Consider the following 21,920-nt stretch of genomic DNA (forward strand, 5'->3'; position numbering starts at 1 on the left):
GCCACAGCCTTACATTTTATCTTTGCACTCCTCACAGCTAAGGACAGCTACACCAACCATTAATTTTTTTTGAGATACTGATTACCAAAAACCTGTAACAAATACTATCACAAGTCAAAGGCTTAGAAATTTGCAGCATTTGTGATGCTACCAGCACCAAATCAAGGCTGGAAAAAAAAATAAATTATTTCATATAGAAAACAAATTAAAAACTCTGACACAGCGAATGATCCTAGAGAAGGTCTCTATTACAATCCTGGTCTGCCCTCCCTACAGAAGATTCAAGTGTAATTTTCTGTTACAGACAGGTTTGCTGTACCTATCAAGAAAATGTAGTAATGAAAAATAAATAGCATAAATGCTAATAACACCAATTCATTACAGAGCTTAAAACTTCAATCTACAAATAATTTCCTACTTATAGCTAACCTTTAGGTGCATGAGGACTTTGAAAAATGACATTTTGAATGAAAATAATAGAATTACTATGTCTTAAAATATCTTCTTTCCATACTGTATTTTCTGTAATCTAAACAAAACCTTTGGAAAAAAACAGTTTTGGCAAAAATTAGTAACAGTAGATTATGACCATTTATATTAAATAGTTTACAGATTAGCAGTGAACCTTTTCAGTCCTTGTTAGATATGCAGCACCTTTTTAATCAGAAAAAGATTCTTCATTACCTCTGTATGCCATGCAAGCCTCACAATTTTCCAGTCAAAAGGAGTGTGACATAACCTGATTATGCTTTACAATTACTGTGATAATTTAGACACATATTTCGCTACTACAAATAACCATTTGTTCTTAAGTCTTATAAATAAAAGAACAGTTTTTATCTTTTGCTGTCAGACAACAAAACTCCACTATCTGCAGAAGATGACTTCAACTTTTATCGGGAAACACTGTAAAATTGTCTCCATCAACGCTGTACCTTCCTCTCAGAAGTTTTTGTTATACCAATATCTAGAAACTCATCACTTATTTTTCAGACCCTGTGTCATTTATAGCAATTGATTTTTTAATAACATGCTTCCCATTCAGACAGACTGTAATGAAGACCACTTGATACTCTGTTTGGTTAAACACCTCTAATATGACTCCACTTTGCTGTGACTGTGTTAGCTGGGAAGGTATATATGTTTATGTATTTCTATATTTACATAAACATATACTTGCAACTTCACTAAAATGGCTTCTCCTCAGATGAATATAAGAGACTATGTGTGGAAATAACAGATCAAAATACCTGTAATCTAAACATCTGCTAAAAGGTTAAAAGGTTAAATTTATATTACATCTTATTGTTCTTTTTTTGCAGTGTTTGGGGAAAACAAGAATGTGAAGTAATTTGGAATTTATTTAAAACTTACATGTAAAGTGATAGTCAAGTAAAATTACCTAGTCTTCACTTAGAGTAACAGATAATTAAATCCTATCTGTCCTTATTTATATGTGGCTCAAAACCATAATGACACAAAGTTTTTATGCAGAAGTTTGGTGTGTTTTTCGTTTTTTTTCATCAGACCTATTTGTATCAAGGACATAAAAGTAGGTAAAATTCAGCTGTACCTGAAAGGGTGATCAGACACTGGGATGGGCTACCCAGGGATGTGGTGGAATCCCCATCCCTGAATGTGCTTATGGGAAGACCAGACACAGCACTCATTGACAAAGTGTTTGGTCAAAGCTTGGACTCAGTGACCCCCAAAGTTTTTCCAGCCTAATTCATTCTGTGATACAGAAGCAACAAAGTTGAAGTTCAAGGATGACTGTACGACTGGAAACATCTATTTTTCTGCTTAACTAGGCTTTATTCTTCTTCATCATCTGCAGTGTGCAGTATTGATGGTTTCTGAACAGACTTAAACTTTTGTATTTAGCTCCAACATGCAGCCTGGGTCACTATTTCTATCAGAGGTGGGTACCAGAAATAGTAACTTCTTTTACTATATGAATGTGCTTGTAAGAGATGGTCTATTCAGCAGAATTAAAGAAAAATAAGTGAGTGATGGGAAAAAAAAAACCAACAAAAAAAAAAAAGCATGGAAAATTAGGAGTGATGCATATGCAATGATTACCCACCTTAACACTGCCTCTTTGTTTTGTAATGTGTAGCTGTATGTTAAATAGTCACCACTCAGGAGGCAGAACAGGTACATAAAATGTGTACTTGAAATATGGCTTCTGTGAACTAAAAAATTTTTAAACAACTGACATTCTGATGTATTATACAAACAGATTAGACTAGCATAATCTGAAATTAGATTACCATAAAAAATATATTGCAGTTCTACAGAAATGACCCTTGTCAACAAAGACAAGAACTCACACGCAATATTTATTTGTATATTTCTATACAAATAAAAATTATTTAATTTTTAATTAAATAAACTAATAAAAAAATTCTATTTTATTAGAAAATAATTATTTTCTATCATAGATCACAGTACTGTTCTTCCAAGAATCTTTAGTAATTGGATTGTCTAGTCGACCTTCATTGACTTTCATTCATCCTGTCTTACTTCATGTTAGTCTTGCTTTGAAAAAGTAATATAGGATGATGAGGATAGATTTATAAGTTATGCACTAAAGCATTGTGAATGGGAAATACACTGGTCTGGAACTAATGGCACAGATTTTGCTCCTATCAAAAAGATCTATGATAAGTGAGATATGATTTAATCATTTTCTTTTTATGTATTGCAGCCTATTATATATGAATTCCAGTTCTGCATTGTTCTACAGAAATTCAATATTTTGTCTACTCTGAATTAGATTTTGTAAGTATTAGTTTATTTTATATTCTATTCAATAAATGAAAGTGCAAAAAGGAAAAAGCAGAGATGATAATTCAAAAAGAAAGACTGAGGTACAACATAAAAGTCACTCAAATTCCAACTAAAAAGCCTCACAATTAATGAACACCTACAGAAGTTCAAACAGAAGCAACCAAAAAAGAGATAGGAATGTAAAAAGAAACTGGCACAGAAAGAATACCATGTTCTCTTATTTAAACAGGTGCACTGCACTGTCTGTAGTAGATCTTAATACACACTTCTTTACATGCAATATATATCAATAAAAGTTGCAAAAACACGTAAAATATTCCTCAGAAGAATAAACTCAGAGTAAAAATATATGTTGTGTAAATAGAGAATCAGTCATGAAGGTAAGTATTCACTACACGTGACAATACTAATGGTAGAAAAAAACCCTTTTTCTCCCAATTCCTTATTCCATAAATTTTTTCTCCATCTTGGTTGGATAACAGCTTAAGCAAACTCTATATAGACACCAAAGGAAGAAGGAAAGAGTCAGGGAGGGCTTATTGAAATTCCGGTTTATTTTTGAAAAGAGATTAAGCTTGCAAAAAGCTCATCTGCCAAGTCAGTCCTAGAACTTTCTTGCCTTACTTATGCATTATTATCAGCTACAGACTGAGGCCTACTGTGCCTCCCAATCAGAAACCTGCTCCGCACAAAGCACATGGCTACACTCTCCAATACTGTGGATAAGGTATCACATATGCAATGTGCATTTCCCTGGCATGTCTCCCCTTGTGTGCCATGATGTGCAGCTAGGCTAAACTCTGGTATAGTTTTGGTTTGACTTGTGGAATACATTCATTTCAAAAGATACAGGCAAATCACACAGAGCAAAAGCATTTACCAGGGGCTAATTTAGATCACAGGTGAACCAAGTCACAAGTATGCAATACATACAAAATAGAAACATAAAGCAGAGATTGCTGATATACAAAAATATCTGTACACTGTAAACCAAGGCAGTCAGGCAACCACTGCTCTATCAGCAGAAAAGACATTAAGTGTCATTACACTAACATCTGAAAAAGAAAAAAAAAAACAACAAAAAGTTACAAATCACGGTAATGAACTTGTTTTGAGTGTGCTTACATAGGTACTTCCTACTCAGCTTAAAATTTGCTGTACTATCTCTGTATTAAACTTATCAAATGATACTACTTTCCCACAAAGGGAAAGATGACCTTGCCTCTCTTTTGACTAACACTTTTAAAACTACCTTTCAGGGTAAGAAGGGTCAAAAGAAAGATCAAAATATTACAGAAGAAGAACTCTAAAGCAAACTAAAGCATGTATTTTAAAATATTTAAGATTATATACAGAATACACACAATACAAGACTCACTAGGCTGGAAGAAACTTTCAAGATAATTGAGTCCAACCTACCCGTAAGACCTCAACTAAACTATGGCATTGTCTTTTTATAAACACATCCAGGGATGGTGACTCCACCACCTCCCCAGGCAGACCATTCTAATATTTTATCACCTTTCTGTAAAAAAAAAATTTCCTAATATCCAACCCATATTTCCCTTGATGCAGCTTGAGACTGTGTGTCCTCTCATTCTGTCAGTTGCTGCTTGGAGAAAGAGACTGACTCCCACCCGATTATAACCACTTTTGGGAAGTTGTAGAGAGTGATAAGGTCACCTCTGAGTCTCCTTTTCTCCAGGCTAAACAACTCCAGCTCTCTCAGTTGTTCCTCACAGGGTTTGTGTTCCCAGCCCCTCACCAGCCTCGTTGCCTCCTCTGGATGCGCTCAAGTGTCTCAATGTCCTTCCTGAACTGAGGGCCCAGAACTGGACACAGCTCTCCAGGTGTGACCTCACCAGTGCCGAGTGCAGGGGAAGAATGACCTCCCTGCTCCTGCTGGCCACACTATTCCTGACACAGGCCAGGATGTCACTGGCCTTCTTGGCCACCAGGGCACAGGGCTGGCTCATGTTCAGCTGCTGTCACCAGTGCCCCCAGGTCCCTCTCTGCCTGGGCACTGTCCAGCCACACCGTTCCCAGCCTATAACACTGCAGGGGTTATTGTCAAATAACCAAAATGCAGGACCCAGCACTTGGACTTACTAAACGTCATCTTATTGGATTCCACCCATCCATCCAACCATTCCATGTCCCTCTGCAGAGCCCTCCTCTCTTCCAACGGGCTGGCTCATGTTTAGCTGCTGTCACCAGTGCCCCCAGGTCCCTCTCTGCCTGGGCACTGTCCAGCCACACCATCCCCAGCCTATAACACTGCAGGGGTTATTGTCAAATAACCAAAATGCAGGACCCAGCACTTGGACTTACTAAACGTCATCTTATTGGATTCCACCCATCCATCCAACCATTCCATGTCCCTCTGCAGAGCCCTCCTCCTTGCTGAAGTCCAAACAGACACATCCACAGCCTTTCATCCACCAGGTAGGTCACCTGGTCATAAAAAGAGACCATGTTGGTCACAGATGACCTACCTCTCCTAAACCCATGCTGGCTGGGTCTGCTGCCTTGGCCATCCTGTAAGTGCTGCATGATGACACTCAGTATAAACTGCTCCATTACCTTACTGGGTACTGAGGTCAGACTGACTGGTCTATAATTACCAGGATCCTCCTTCCCACCCTTCCTGTGAATGGGTGTCACATTGGCCAGCTTCCAGTCATCTGGAACCTCACCAGTGAGCCAGGACTGTTGGTAAATGATGGAGAGTGGCTTTACAAGTTCATCTGCCAGCTCCCTCATCACCCTGGGATGGATCCCATCTGGGCCCACAGATTTATGAACATCCAAGTGTCTCAGCAGTTCTCTGACTGCCTCTTCCTGGATAACAGGGGGACCATTCTGCTCCCTGACCCCATCTACCAACCCATCTATACATACCTTGCAAGTCCTGTGAGTAGAAAATTATAAGTAAATTGTGTAATAATTTAACCATATTTACATTCAAGTAAAAATTAAATTTAATTTTTAAATTACTTTCCACAGGAGGCTGCAATACTCAAAATATTTACTTATAAATTTAGTCCTAAGGTTCCACCAAACAAATCAGAACAATCATTAGCAGCTGTTCCTAACAATATTTTAATAATATAATTTCTTAGGAATACATTATACAATTAGATTGACCGTAAACATAAACCGAAACTCAAATTAATGGTAATTCAGCACAAACTTCTCTTACAAACACACACAAATGAAGACTGCTATATACAAATACAGGGATCTTTTGCCATACCTCCCTCATAAAACAAAAGGCAAAAGTGGTGGAAAATGGGTTTATGTTTCAAAGATTTGTTTAAAACTTAAACTGGAAAGGACTTTTCCTGTTCAACAGGACTGATACACTGCCTGCTCTCCACAAGCATCAACTTAAATTGTATTTGTCATAAAAGCCATGATAAAGTAATTATAATTGGCAAACATGCATTTAATTCATGACCCTCTATTGCAATTACAGAACACTGACAAAAAGAAGGCACGGATAATCTGTCATCACACTCAAGTTCTTAGGACACCCAAATTTCATTAACTGAACAGCAGAAGGCAAGGCTCATCTTAACTAACTGCCAGAATATATTTCTTCACCTTCAGTAAATGCAACCACTTGCTTAATCAAAACAGAAATTCAACACTTTCAGCTTTTAACTTCCAATAGTACTACCGATTTCTATGAGCACCCAAAAAAAACACATAAATATTTCTATTCCTTCTTCTTTAAAGGAAACTAACTGAAAAGGACATGATCCCTATTTTTCAATATATACTTTTAAAGATTACATTTTAATTTTTTCACAGTCTCAGTTTATAACTTTGAGTTATAAATTTTGTTTTCATTACAAAAAAGATATTTTTACAAAACAAAGGCGTGGTCTTTCATAAAATAAAACATTGCTGCTTACTATGGCTGCAAAACATGTTCCATTATTAACTGAAAGCGGAATTAATCCACCATCATAAGTGACTTTTTACAAACAAGTTAAAATCAAAAAATTTTGTAAGTATTTTAATATCAGGTAAAGTTTTAGATGTCCTGTGCACTCCTGCTACCTCAGACTTCATGAGGATATATACTCACTCTGAGGTATTTTTTAACAATTCACTACCCCAGCCTCACATTTGAGAGGAGGGGAAGAGTGAAGAGGATTGAATTGCTATCTTTGCCCTCATCCTTATGCATCAGTCCAGGAATTAGTATCATTCATCTGCCCATAATACAAGAGGAAAAGACAGACTAGAGTGTAAGGACTGAAGAGGTAAAAGGAGCATTTTATGTTATGTTTACCAGCTGCCCTCATCATCTATGTTATGGTAACATCAATTAATTTAAAATATCTTAAGTATGAAAACAACCCCATAATTTTGCTATATACTCAATTCAATTCTCAGGGGAATCATAATTTTATAAGGCACCCTTTTAGAATGCATGAGGATTTACAAAGTGTCTCCCTTTTTTAAGAGAGGTTTTTAAGAGAACTGAAAGACTAGCTTTAAATACAAGTGTTCCTGTTTTATCTTGATAATAGTGAAAGCTGATGAAAATCCTTCCCAATTACTCCGACATGATTTTTAGATACAGAACTCTAAGTACCTCTGTTAAAGGCCACACAAAGTATTCCTTCTGTTCCTGTGGCACAGAGTATCACTTTTTAATCTTATTTTCTTTTTGTAACTGGTGACACAAGGCATTAAAAGATGACTTGTTCTTTTTTGGTCTATTTTATTCTGCAAATTATTTAGTATTGAACAAAACATATTTGGAACATATTTAGTTTGAAATACTAAATAACTGCAGACAACCACTATATTCAAACAGGTTTAAATATCTGGGTTAGAAAACAAATCTAAATTCTCAATATAAATTATCTCTGAGTCCCATTATCTCACAATTTTATTAAGTACAGTTTACATGCATTTGTATTAAACAAGACTATCAGCATACCTCAATTTATTTGCTGAAAAATGCAAATGAAATTGTAAAAACAATTCTTCATCTTATAAAATACTACCTGACTACCAGAAGAGAAAATTTATTATCAAAATGTGTTTACTCTGGACTTGGAAAACACTGCTTCCAAAACTAAACATCTTTCACCAAATAGCACATATACATGATAGCCTACAAAGCATGAGGAAAATTTAAAAAAATTAAAAGAAAAAAGCAAGTACCACAGCATTATAAATTTTATAACAAGAGTCACACACCAGGAACACTGTATATTCACAAATGTTTACAGGAAAAAAGAAGGTTTCTCAGCATAATTTTTTTAAGCAGAAGACTGCATGACCATTTCTAAAAGTTAAAAATAATATTCCCCTTTGCTATTTACAACACTCAGTCAAAAAGACTAGTATGTCCACATGCTAAGAAATACATACCAAGAATTTTAATTTGGTATTATTCTGAATACAAAGGAAGAAAAAAAATTCCAAGTAACCACAAAATAAGTCCATGGTTCAGTGGTCTAGCAGCTTAGTATTTTCTCCTTGTGTAAGAAGCGTATGAATAAAATATTCATCCTCTCTGGGACAAAATATGACTTTGCATTATCTTCATTTTTAATGCCCCCAGAGCAACAGAAACATTTCCTGTATTATGAGTAAAAAAACCCCACAAAACCCCAATTTATTCAACAGCTTTACTGTTCACCCTAATAGAATAATGTCATTACCACCTAAAATCTTCTTAGAAGAAATTAACTTTTATTTTCGCTTCCTCTGTGCAATTTGATCTTATACATTCCCATTACATTTATTTACTTTGGCAAATATATCCGTTTACCACAACTTCAAGGCATTTAAAGGGGCTGGAAGCTTATTTTACAGTACACATTCATGTCACAATTGATTTATGCTCATAGTGTTTCCCTTCTAAAATGGCCTCACAAGAACACGGTTAATGTTCACAAATAGTGGAGGTCTTGGTCATGAAAACTATTAAATACTATTATTATGTCTACATCCTTTTGGTTTAGTACAAGAAAATAGTCCTTTTTGCAAATAGAAACATATTTCATTTGCCCATTACTCTGATTACCTTCTGAAGGCCTAGATACTTCAATAAACCCTTTAATTTTCCTGGTGAAGAATCTGAAAAATCCATGTTCCTTTCATTAAAAACACCATCACCTCCATAGCATAAGTTTGTTTTGGTGTCACATCCCTCTCATAGGCAAAGCTAATCTATCATTCTCATAGTGTTTTTATTTTATTATATTATGAATTATATTATGAATAGATATGATTTTATTATATCATGAACTATATTCTTATATATTATGAATATATTATTCATGTGAAAAACTTAAATACCAACTTAGACAATGCTCTCACTGCTATCATACAATACCAACTCAGAACCAACTGTTTCTGACAGATTCTCACACATTAAAGCTTTTGTTCATTACACAGAAAGAGAACAGTATGAAGTACTGTTTACCCTTTTTTTTATTCTCTTTATTTACTCCAAAGTTACTATATGCATCACTGTGGTGTGGTATGCTACGGCAATGTTTTTCACATTTTTCACTAGGTCTAAAAAACTTTCCTCAGTAAAACAAAAGAAGTGATAAAAAAAAGTGACGCAAGCAAAAACACTAAGAGTGATGTATCTATAACCAGATTCCTTCATCTACCCAACATAATCATATTCCTAGTATGCAATTCATTCAATAATACAAGTTTGTGACATCTACATAATATTTATATACGGCAGTGGTAACAGAGCCACTGTGGCTTGAGGCTAACAAACACACAGAGACAGCAAACACCTGGTACCAACTTAGGCCTAAAAACCACCATAAATTTTAAGAGTTAAAACAGGTTTGATCCCTTGGCAAAAAAATGTTTACTTTAGGAGATAGGAAGTATGTCTGAAAAAGTAATCTTATCATAAAATGGGTTAGAAGGGATCTCTAAGATGCTTACAGCTCTTCTGCCATGAGCAGTGACTCTCTGCCCTAGACCAAGTTGCAAAAGGTCCCAAGCAACCACTTCCAGGGACGGAACATCCACACCTTCTCTGCCCCACTGCTGCCAGTGACTCACCACCCTTACAGTAAAGAATTTCTTCCTAATACCTAAACTAAACCCATTCTCATGTTAGAGCAAATTGCTTTTTGCCCAGTCACACAATACTCTTGTAAACAGTGTCTCTCCATCTTTCTTGTGAGCTCTGTTCAGTACTGGAAGGCAACAGTAAGGTCACCCCAAAGTATTCTTCTCTAGGCAAACCAATCCCTTTCTCTCAGCCTTTCCCCATAGGAGATGAGCTCCCTCCCTCTGATCACCTTGGTGTCCCTCCTCTGCACTCTCTCCAGCAGCTCCACGTCCTTCCTGTGCTGGGACCCCAGGGCTGGAGGCAGCCCTGCAGGTGGGGTCTCACCAGAGCGGGGCAGAGGGGCAGAATCCCCTCCCTCCCCTGCTGCCCACGGGGCTCTGGATGCAGCCCAGGACACACTTGGCTCTCTGGGCTGGGAGTGCCCATGGCTGGCTCATGTCCAGCTCTCACCCCCAGCACCCCCAAGTCCTTCTGGGCAGGGCTGCTCTGGATCTGTTCATGCCCAGCCTGGGCTGGCACCAGGGATTGCCCCGACCCAGGTGCAGCACCGGCACCTGGCCTTGTTAAACCCCATGAGATTTCCATGGACCACTGCTTGAGCTTGTCCAGGATGGCATCCCATCCCTCAGGAGTGTCAACTGCACCACTCAGCTTGGTGTCATCTGCAGATTTGCTGATGGTGCACTCAATCCCTTCATCCTGTGTAACTGATGAAATTATTTAATAACACTGGTCCCTGTACCCTGTTCCCTGAGGGGACACCTCTTGTCACAGATGCCCATTAGGACTTGGAGCCATTTATTACTACCCTCTGGATGAGATATCCAAGCAGTTCCATACCCATCTAACACTCATCAAATCCATCTCTCCAATTTACAGAAATCTGTTGTAGGGGAACTGTGTCAAAGACTTCACAGAAGTCCAGATAAATGGTATCTGCAAACCCTCCCCTCTCCAATGGTGTGGTCACTTCAACATAAAAGGCCACCTGGTTGGTTATTAAAGCAATAGAAGCGCTTTCTCTTATAAAGTTTGTCTGGAACATTCAGAAGAACTAGAGTTAGACAATCTTGTTCAAATCTTTCCTTCCAAGTTTCATGGATACCAGGTAATTGTAATGAGTGAAGAAACTCCTGTAGCAGTTGAAAATATAGGGAAATATATATACACAATTCAAGTAAGGTTGTATACACAGTACATTCTGTATCATAACCCACAATGAAGATATGTTCAACTGCATCTGTTTTTCAAGCAAATAACCACATTTGATTTTTCAGGTTTCATACTAGCCATAAACAATGGAAGAATGCTTCTCTTTCACAAGCACGGAAAGATTAGATTTCCCCAAATTTCCACTATAGGATATGCATACAAAGTTTTGCCTTCCCAATTCACCAGTACAAATTTCACAGAGAGAACTGTTCAGTTCTGGTTATGTGGACTCTAGAATCATATGGTCACCATTTGTTACACGTGATAAGATAAATACACATCCTAAGGCAGGGGCAAGGAAAAAGTCTTCAGTTGCTTACGCTGTTCAAACTAAAGCACACGATTAAGAAGCTTTTTAATCACCAACCAGTCTCTAATGCCACACAGGAAACAGGGGAAGAAATAAAACAAGATAATTTCCTGCATATTGTAATTAATACAAGTTAACATTAAGAGAAGTACTATGATTACTACAACTCCACAGGTCTAAGAAAATTATATAAAGTATACTTCAATAACTTTATTACATAAGGAGAAAAGGGAAAAGAGATTTTATATAAAATACTACATTAATCAAAATAATATCCAAAAACCAGCATTTTATAGATAAGCTTGCAGAAAAATACAAATCATTTAATGGACATTATCATTCACTGGGATACCACAAGAGCTTTTTAAAATAGTTCTATCTTGCTCAAATAACTTTACATTAGTCCTCCTGGGTAGCACAAATTATTTAACATGAGCCATTATTTGTAAAACAAATGAGAAAACAGAACAGAGAATGTCACTCAAATTTCAGATACAAATATTGTTACTAGCTAAAATGATTTCAGTCTCTTAGGGAGGACAGAGAACCTAGAAATTTAACCAGCCCTGCAGTTTGCCTTTTGATATTGTAAGCTGTTTAAACAAAATTACATTCTCCCTATGAAAAGAGAAAGTGCAGAAAGAAAGCATTTCCTACAATATATGTTAATGTACATAGTGTTACACCTTTATTACTGGTAACAGACAAGCTAGTAGGTATTAACTATTAACCCATGTTTATTCATCTTGTTGCAAGGACTAGAAGTCTTCAAGTTTCATTAATGAAAAATATGTAATTTTCCATATTATTCTAGCGTTCAAAACAGACAAAGTTGGAGTTCAAATCCTAACTGGAGAAGAGTTTTTTAAAAATACCTGTCAAAAGAATCACAATTTCAGATACCCTTGGGAAGTGCAATCAGTGTATAACCAGTGAAAATGAGAAATATTGCACAGATGTGGATATATATATATATATATATATATATATACACACACACACATATGTATATATATATATACATATATGTTTTCACAAAACAGGTCACACTGCACAGAAATACTTGATAATAAGAAACAATACAAAGAACTTTTTTATTCACATTTTTTTTACTGCATGCATTACCAGTAATTTAATTTAAAATAAACCTCTGTTACATTAGTCTGATCAGGCAGGACACCAGCCTATTCTATCAATCTGATGCAGAATCAAGTTTAAGGCATGAATTAGTTAAAAACCTGAAATGCATCAGACATGATGAAAAGACACATAGGAAGAGGATTTTATTTAATATAGTTCTCTGGTTTACACTTGTATGAAATACAATTTTTTACATGCTTTCTGATTTAGTCAGCACTGCAGCCCGTGGACATTCAGCCTACTCAGCACAGGCACTGCTGGAACAGGCTGGACCTCAAGATTCTCTTCACAGCAGCTTTAGAGTCCTGTCCCTACATTTACAACCTGGTACAGAGTTCTACATGAAATTTTACGGTAGGAAGTAAACATGTTACATCCTGTGAGAGTTATTACATGAAATGGGACTGGCCTACAATGAAAAGTTGCAGGAAAATTAGTCATTAAAATGGTAATCTTCTGCATTCACTACTGTGATTGACTATTTCATTACAATCACAGTTTGATATCAGCAGTAACTGGTAGGAGCAACCTCCAAACACAGCAATAATAAAGAAAAAAACCCATAAAGCTGCTAAAATAGAACTTTAATATGCATGTACATAAAGACTCAAATGCAAAACACGCTTTGGTTTAAAAAAAAATAAATTATATTGCATAGATACATATACACACCATTTGATATACTTCAGTGGAAATTTAATTTATAGATTTTTAGCAAACAATCATCTCTAGTCCAGAAAAAAGCAAACCAAGTGGAAGTTCTGCACAGTCCTTGTACAGCTTTCTCTGTTTAGCTGCCAATGATATACTACTAGATCTAGTGACAAAAAATTAAACCATTGAGATAGAAATTAAGATATTGTTTTTTTAAATTCTTGCACTAAAAACACCAACAAAAACCCTCAAACTAAACAAAAAAACCACAACTTTTGCTTTGTCCTAACCACAATATCAAGGAAAATCAATTACCTCCAGAAGGCATTAAAGAAAGGGTTTTTATAGCTGGTAACAGACAATCTACTCAAATTATTCATAACAAACATTTCTATTTCTGTGAGTTGCTTCTTTTTTAACAGACCTTTTAGCAAGTAGATTGTCAAAACACAAAAGTAGACATTTTTGTTGTGCTTTATTTGATCTCTTAATATTTAAAACAATCTTAATTTTTTTCTTAGTTGAATGGGCATCCAATGAAGTTATTGGTGTTATTTGATAAGAAAATCATACATACATTAGTATACCTGGTTGGCATAATTTACATTGCTAGTTTTGATCTATTAGAATTGAGTCTGAAGAGGCAGCCTGGATGCAGACAGCAAAAAGAAACTGAGAATACACAGCAATAAGAACAAATAAAAAATAGTCAGGGAGGCACTTAAACATATTAATGATATCTATTTACCTTTTTGTCATCTGGATTAAACAATTTTACAATTCCAAGGCCAAAGACTAAAATAGGAAGACAAATCATCTCATAAGGGCCCTCACTGACGCAGAAGAAAACAAAGGAGTGAGAATCTACAGCTTCAACATGTGCACACAGATTCAGAAACCAGAAATGCAGCAAGCTGCTCTCTGCCATCATATCAAGGCATTACCTGAAACAGGCCCAGGAAATCAAGGCTGAGATGTTACAAATGGTATTAGAAGTAACTAGGTAATGATGATATGAATGTCAACATGAGTTAGATGTGATATTTTTAATCCTTACATGTTGTCCAAAGGCATATCTGTTCAGGTTACATAAATCTATCAGTCCATACATGCATTTCAGAAAAAGCATCTTCCTAATGGGAAATCCAAGTGGAACTGCTGTGTTAGCTATGATTGGAAGCAGGCTACAATCCTGATTAACCCCAGTGCAGAACCCAGTGGTTGCCAGGCTTGTGTGAATCTCTGCCTCCTGTGTGATAATGGCAGGACCAGCATAAGAGGATGGTGAAGTTCAGCAATTTAGATTTAAGAAAAAAACAAATGAACACCTGCTTGCTTTTCCCAGAGCTCAGCACATTCAGAAAGTAAAGATCACAACTGCTGCAAACCTCTAGGTCACCAAGGAAAAGGAAAAACAAACAAACAACAACAACAAGAAAAAAAAGCCCACACCAACAAATAAAAAAACCCCACCAACCCAAAAAGTAAGCCGCAAACTAGTGGGTAAGAAGAAAATAAACATCTTCAGCTTTTCTTAAATATGTCACAATGTCTTGGTTTAAAATCACAGCAGACAGCTAAACATCACACAGCCACTCAGTGAATCCTTTATGCTGTGGAATGAGGGACAGAATCAGAATGGTTAAAGTGAGAAACTTATGAGCTAAGTAAAGGAAAATTAGATTAAAAAATAAAAAATGTCAAAAAACTTTTTTTAAAAAAAAAAACCTAAGAAAAACAAATTTTGCAAAGAAACCCAAACCACTTGCTCACAACTAAACTAGCAAGTCCCCAAAAACTGGTGGCCTGGCCAAACCACCTTTACCCATCTAAGTTTTATTGATGGGCATTATGCCATATGGCCTGGAATTTCCCTTAGCTCAGTTGGGGTCACCTGTCCCAGCTCTGTCCCCCCAACTCCCCATGCACCCCCTCTGCAGGAGGCGGTGCTCACTGGTGGGGCAAGAAGCAGAAAAGGCATCAGTCCTGCCCAGGAATAACAAAAACATTCCTGTGTTATCAACAGTGTCTGCAGCACAAAACCAAACACAGTCCCATGCCAGGTACTGTGAATTTCACTCTAACCCAGACAAAATTAGTATGCAGTATCACCACAAACTCTCGTTTTGGTTTAAGAAATTCAAAGGTTTAAAAAAACACAGAAAACTCAACGAAACAAGCCCCAAGACAACCCTAAAACCACCATACCTTTAAACAAATGAACTCAATTAAGAGTAGACACATAAAACCCCAGACATATTAAGTAAATGTTTTGAGTTGAGGTTGTTGAAAAGATTTAAAAAAAATAGTTTATTTTTTCTTCCTAATAACTCTTATTTTTCCCAATGTAACACCCTTGACCTCACTCATCCATGATGGCAAAATATGACAATTACAATGGGAAAGAAATTTTTTATATGCCAGAGCTGTAAAACAAGCTATATAAGTCAATAAGGGAAGATAAGTCATTACTTTACTGAAAAACACACAAACTATTGCCTGCCTCCTAAACCTTGATGAATTCCTTCACAAATCAGCTGCAATTTTGTGAAAACAGCAAACTATACAATAGCCAATGCTCTGCATAATCAATGAAACTTCAACATTTCCAGCTTCTTCCAGCAAAGCAATCAAACAGGTTGGCTCTCAAATTATTGTCAATAGTGCCCAAGTACACTGTTTAATGACTTCCAATTATACTGCATCAGCATTTTTTTTTCTTTTTTTGTTGGGGGACAGGGGAGAGGGAGACAGAGACTGCAAGAATGAAGTTCTCCCTATATGAATGTATAAAGAGAAGAAAAATTATGTGATTCCTATTCCTAATGTAATATTTGGAAAGGTGTTAGAAATGTATTTCTTTTTCTTGTCTGTCTCCATCCCCAACTCACTGCCCCATCCTCATAACCTCTACAGAATGAGCATACTATAAATAAGGCCTCAAGCTTCTTTAGGCTCTCGTTGGCAGCCTCTTTCTTCAGAAACAAACAGAATGATCAGCTGAACCTGATAATATTCACCTTCTACCTCGTTCCTGTGTCCTTGGATACGTAGATAGTAAGCTGTCTTTGTCTCATTACCGTGAAATGAGACTTACAGAGCCAGTGTTTGGCTCTCACTAACTCAATCCCTCTACTCCTGACCTCCTCAGTATAAATTATTCCAACAATTACCAAATAAATTTTAAGGAAAGAAAAAGGAGGCAGAAGCAAATATAAATCCTGAAGCAGACATTTACATAGAATAGGCCATGGTCTACTTAGCACCAGTAATTTTTACAACTCTTTGGAGGAGTTTTCATGGATAATGGACATACAGCATCAACTATTTCTGTGCTTTTCATGGAATATCAACAAAAAACTATTAAACTGAGGAAGGTTGAAATCAATACAGGAATTTAAGGGCAGAAAAGTAAAAACAGCTGTGACGGAGATAGTGAAGACTTAGACTGAAAGGAGAACAGTTGAGCTGGGTAGACTGAACAGTTACAAATATATTTTGTGTAACACTCTTGAAACAGGTATTAGAGAGTTTCATCAAGAAGGACATGCAATCCCCAAAAAGCAGAACACAATTAACTTTACTGATGAAATTGGGAGTATAATCAAGACACAGATGATAACTGCCCTATAATGTATCTGATAAAGTCTTCTAGAACAGAGAAGGAACACAAACCCACAATGCATTCAGTAAAAATATGTAAAAGCTATTAGAAATTCTGTTCACTCGTCTTTGCACCAGACAAACATAGAAAACAGACACCAAAATCCTGGAACTGAAGCAAATGAGAGCATAGTGTTTATCAAAGATCTGATCTTTTACTGGGTGTTGACAATATGTGTGTTATGGAGGTAACAACATAAGGAAAAACAATTACTTAAGCATCATTATAACTACAAGTCTTAAATGGAAAGACTTGAAACAAAGATTTGAAATTAAAATAAAGTTTCAAATTTCAGAGCAGTTAAACTTTCTGTTATTAAAAGTGTAAGAAATCTATTTATTGGATCGAAACAGATACAAGCAGCTCTAAATCATGAGATTAGCTATGGAAGCAAGCTGTGAGACTTTGTGACACAATGGGCCTCTCTTCCATATGTTTCCATATATTCCTTACCCTAGTTAGAATAATTAGCTAAGTCTCCTAGACTTTAAGAACATCTGGGTTTAATGAGAAAAATATAATTGTAGTCATGGCTGTAGCAAATTTACTTAGTGGTTTTTACTTTTCTTAATGACTTTATCTCACTCTTCTTAATGACTTAAACTGTCAAATATTCCTCTAGATCAAAATTAGAAATACAATGAGAAAGTAGATCAGTCTCAAACATAAAAGCAGAAGTAAACTCAATGAACAAACTAACAAAAACCAAATCACACAAAAACAACTACACCCACCAGGTTGGGACTCTCATCCAGCAGTCAGTGACTATATGCATATGACATATATGCTAATTTTTTTCAAAATAAAAATGGATAGGTAGGGAAATACCAAATTTTCTATCTCCCCAAAATACATACAACATCAAAAGCTTACTGGGTAATGGTTTCCAAGGGAATGCAATAAGAAAAAAATCTGCTTTTTGAAGGAAAAAAACCTTCAATGCCCTTGCTATATATTGAAAAATTTATGTTAGAAAAATCAGAATTCCATCTATATTAATAAACTTCTTGTTTTCAACTGAAGTTTTTTATTTCATGAGGTTTTATCTAAGGGATGCACATATCTACCAACTGTCACGAACTATAGTGGTAATTTTCTTGTAAAACAGATCCAGTAAGTGCCCTGTCCAAACACAGTTAACCCAAGACACACGGAATGTGTTTTAGGGGAGTAAAGTCATTTAGCAGGGACTGGAAAGACAGGAAACCTTAATACTTGACAGTGACTGTCACTAAAAGGGCTATTTCCCACAAAGTTAGAACTGCTAGGCTGAAAATGTGCCCTACACAAATAAGAAAAGGTCTCATTTTGCAGCTGTTTTTATTTCCTGTCTCAATGCACCACTGAACTGCAAGAACCCTAGGGAAGTGGACATGCAGTTTATTCAAACCACTCTTGTTGCTGCAAGAATATGAAAACAATGCCCCATCTTCACTATGAAATGACCTTGATAGTCTGTATAACATTTGTCAGACTAATAAAATTTGTAAAGATACTTGCTGATATGATGGATTGCATTCTTCACTGCTCCAGTTACCTCAAACTAAATTGCCTGTCATTATAATGATGGCTTCTCTAAGTGCAGTTTCTTAATTTGTTCCTCAGTCTTTCAACAGTGATTTCACAATAGACTTAAAGTGTTTATGGATCAATAACGTGCAAGAATAAAAAACTGCATTCTAACAAAAAGTATTTGTAATCTTTCTGCTCAGAGTGTGCCATGACAGAGCATTAGCAGAGAACATAATCTTAGGAAACAGGGAAATAACTTCAAACCTAGTTCACAAGCATCTAGCACTGTGAACAGACAGAAAATCCCATGGACTCTGAAAAGGACCCAGTGCTGGTGATCAATCCAATGGATGAAACATAAAGTGAAAAAAATAATTTTAAAATTGTAACCAATACATATCCTCTTGATGTACCTAATCACAAACTATATGTCCTGCTGAGCTGTTCAAGTGCACCTGACCTGTGCTCCCCTCACAAGTTCAGGAGGAATGCACGCTGCAACGATAACCAGAAGGGCTTTGAAAGGAGCCAGACAGAAAATATTCAGAGCATTTATTCTTTTGGCTCACAGTCAGGATAAAAATGTCAGTATTACTTTCAGTCTCTGAAAACAGCACATCTTAATTCATATAGGAACACTGATAATCAGGCCATGCTGACAGCTTACTTCAGGTAGAGTACTCAGGAAGCACCTGTATCTCTACATGTGACAGTAAACCTTCTGCATAGGATCAGGAAGCTTTCTCATTGACAGCCAGGTTCCTGAATGTCACAGATCCAAAAGATCTAAAAGAAGCTCTCCTCAAAAATTCAAAGTTGAGAGAATTGCCAGGAAATTTCTCAAGAGATCAACTCTGTTTATTAAAAAATTATCTCAAAACAAGGCAGCCTCCAAGAGGAACTGAAATTTGAGGAGGTTCAGGAATGAGATTTAATGGCTTGTAGCTGCTACAGGCACTGCTCCAGGCAAATACAATGGCACTGTGCAGACTCTGGCTGGCTCAGACATGTATCCAGCCACTCTCCCACACCCTCTCCTCAGCAAGACAGGGAGAACACTACACAGAAGAGCCCATAGGTCAGGTTAAAGAGATCACTCATAGTTACTGTCACAGGATAAAGAGACTTAACTCTTCAATCCTCTCCACTCTGAGGGAAGCAGATGAATGGGGAATGGGAGTTGAGGTTAGTCCGTAACAGCTCCCTTATCCCACTACTCCATCCTCACATTTTTCTCCACCCAGGTTAGCATCTCTCCCACCAGATACAGTCCTTGATGAACTTCTCCAACGTGGCTCCATTCCACCAACTGAGGTCCTTCAGGAAAAGACCGCTCCATGTCCACAGTTCCTCCTGGGAAACCTGTGGGCTCCCCTCCACAGGTTTGACGATCTTCCTCTGGCATGTGCCCTCCATGGCTGCAATGTCCTGCTGGGCATTTGCACAGAATGCCATGTGGAAATGAGCTCCACAGTGGTGTTCAACACAGTGTGCAGGGGAATCTCTGCTCCAGCATGTGGAGCACTCCCTTGCCCTCCTCTGTGGGGGCCCAAGGGCCTGTGGTGGTGAGGGGCCAAGGGCCCATACCCCCGTCTTGTAAAGGAGGCAGCAAGTGGTGCCTCTCAAGACTGGGATGAGAGAAGTCTCTCTCCCATAGTAGACCTTTGCGGACACATGCAAATAGTTCTCAAGGTTAAATGTTCTATTTTTCTACAAGTTGAACTCAACCCCAGTTCAGCCCTAACTCACTTTATCTCCAGTTTCCCTTAGAATGTTCTCCCTTCCCTGTTTCCCCATTGGCCCCAGTTTGGTGCAGTGGTCTGCCCTTTTTCCTATTGGTTCCTCTGTTTTATTACCCCACCTCTGCACCACTTTTCCCTCTTCCCATTGACCAAAGGCCCTTCACCCTTTGATCCGCCCCCTCTTTATAATCCTGGACCCTGCGTTGTTACTGGTCTTTTGTCCCTGAACCCCTTTGGCCCATGGATTAATAAATCATTGTCAGAACTCCACACGAAGACCCTTCCCAACTCTTTGCTTGACAAGCTATCCATGGCTGCTGTGCATGGACTGTGTATTTGTTGTGTGCCTGCCTCAACACCTTTGCCAGGAGACGCTTTCAGAAGGTAGCACAGCCACCCACATTGCTACACTCCTCCTTCACTGACCTCGGGGTCTGGTGTGCTGTTTCTCACACTTTGTTCTCACCCCCATCTCACGTTCTGCTGTGCAGTAGTTTTATGCTTTTCAAAGAATATGCTTTACCAGAGGGGCCACCCCATTGTCAGCATGTCACCACAGGCACACATTGCACCAAGAAATGAACAAATTTTAAAAAACCTAAGCTCTAAAAAGAATCCAGTAAACTGGTTGGGATTTTACATAGAAGCAAGATAAAGAGTGTTATATAATGGATCTGAAGATGGCAACTACGTGTAGACTTCCCAATAGCGACTACTTCTACATTACTGCTTCTTGTCACCTTTTGGGGTCCAGGAAGTTTAGGTTCAAACCCATACCCTGACACAGACTTTTGGGTTGTAATATACAAGAGTATTTCATAGAAATCATAATTATAGCTTCATACTGCTAAAACCATATCACACAGCTTTGATACTCACTAGCCAAACTCCATGGTTTGTAGTAAAAGAACAGAATTACTCCATTACACAGACACAGATTTAAGAGCTTCAGATTACATACCTGATCCAAACCAATGTCATGGAAATCTATTCAATTTCACTGCTTTATTTTTACCAGCACTGCTTTAGCTCTAAATATCTTTCATTTCAAATCACAGTATCACATACATTTTTAACTATAATTTCACATACTTCAATTAGGCTCCTCTAAAGATTAATACAATAACTTCAGAAGTTGAACTACACAAGAAAGCTGAGTTGCCCATAAAACTATGAACAAACCCAGTATTTAAACCAGTATTCAAAAGGTCTTTTAAAGCAGTAATAATTTTTCACTTGTTTTTCAATACATCTCTCTCTCTCCTTTAGGACTTCTGAATACATGTATTAGATGAAACTATCTATAGCACTGAAAAGCTTTATCTAAACGTATACATAAAACCTCAGGTTATTGTTTTGTGCTAGCACCTAACAATACCTTGATGTATAAAAATATAATATATACACTACATATATATAAAATATATAAACTACATCAGATAGCTATAGATATATAGATATGTATGTATGTGTACATACATAAACATATATATGTATGTGTGTATGTATGTGTGTGTGCATATATATGTAAATGCACATTAGTCAGGAAATAAACACCGTTTCAGACAAGCCAGCATGTGGCATGAGAGATGTTCAAATCTGTATTAATTTTCCAAAGCAAGTTCATCAAAAGATCCCACTGTTTCTATTGGGATCACAATTTAAAGGAGCCTGCTGGATCCATGCATTCTGTGCAGAATGGTACTACAAATGCCAGTGGGCAGCTACAAGGTAAAGCACAGGCAAAACCAAAAATCAAACAATTCACCTAAAATTTCTAACATGGTTGTGCTAAAGTAACTGAGTATAAACACA

At 37.1% G+C, this 21,920-nt stretch overlaps 1 protein-coding gene across 2 annotated transcripts in view; it reads right to left on the minus strand.

Moving 5' to 3' along the window:
- Positions 1-21,920, minus strand: part of FBXL17 (F-box and leucine rich repeat protein 17) — a 271,890-nt gene that overhangs the window by 187,945 nt on the left and 62,025 nt on the right. The window lies entirely within an intron of this gene.

Source organism: Parus major, chromosome Z (assembly GCF_001522545.3).
Source record: "Parus major isolate Abel chromosome Z, Parus_major1.1, whole genome shotgun sequence".
Lineage (NCBI taxonomy): Eukaryota > Metazoa > Chordata > Aves > Passeriformes > Paridae > Parus > Parus major.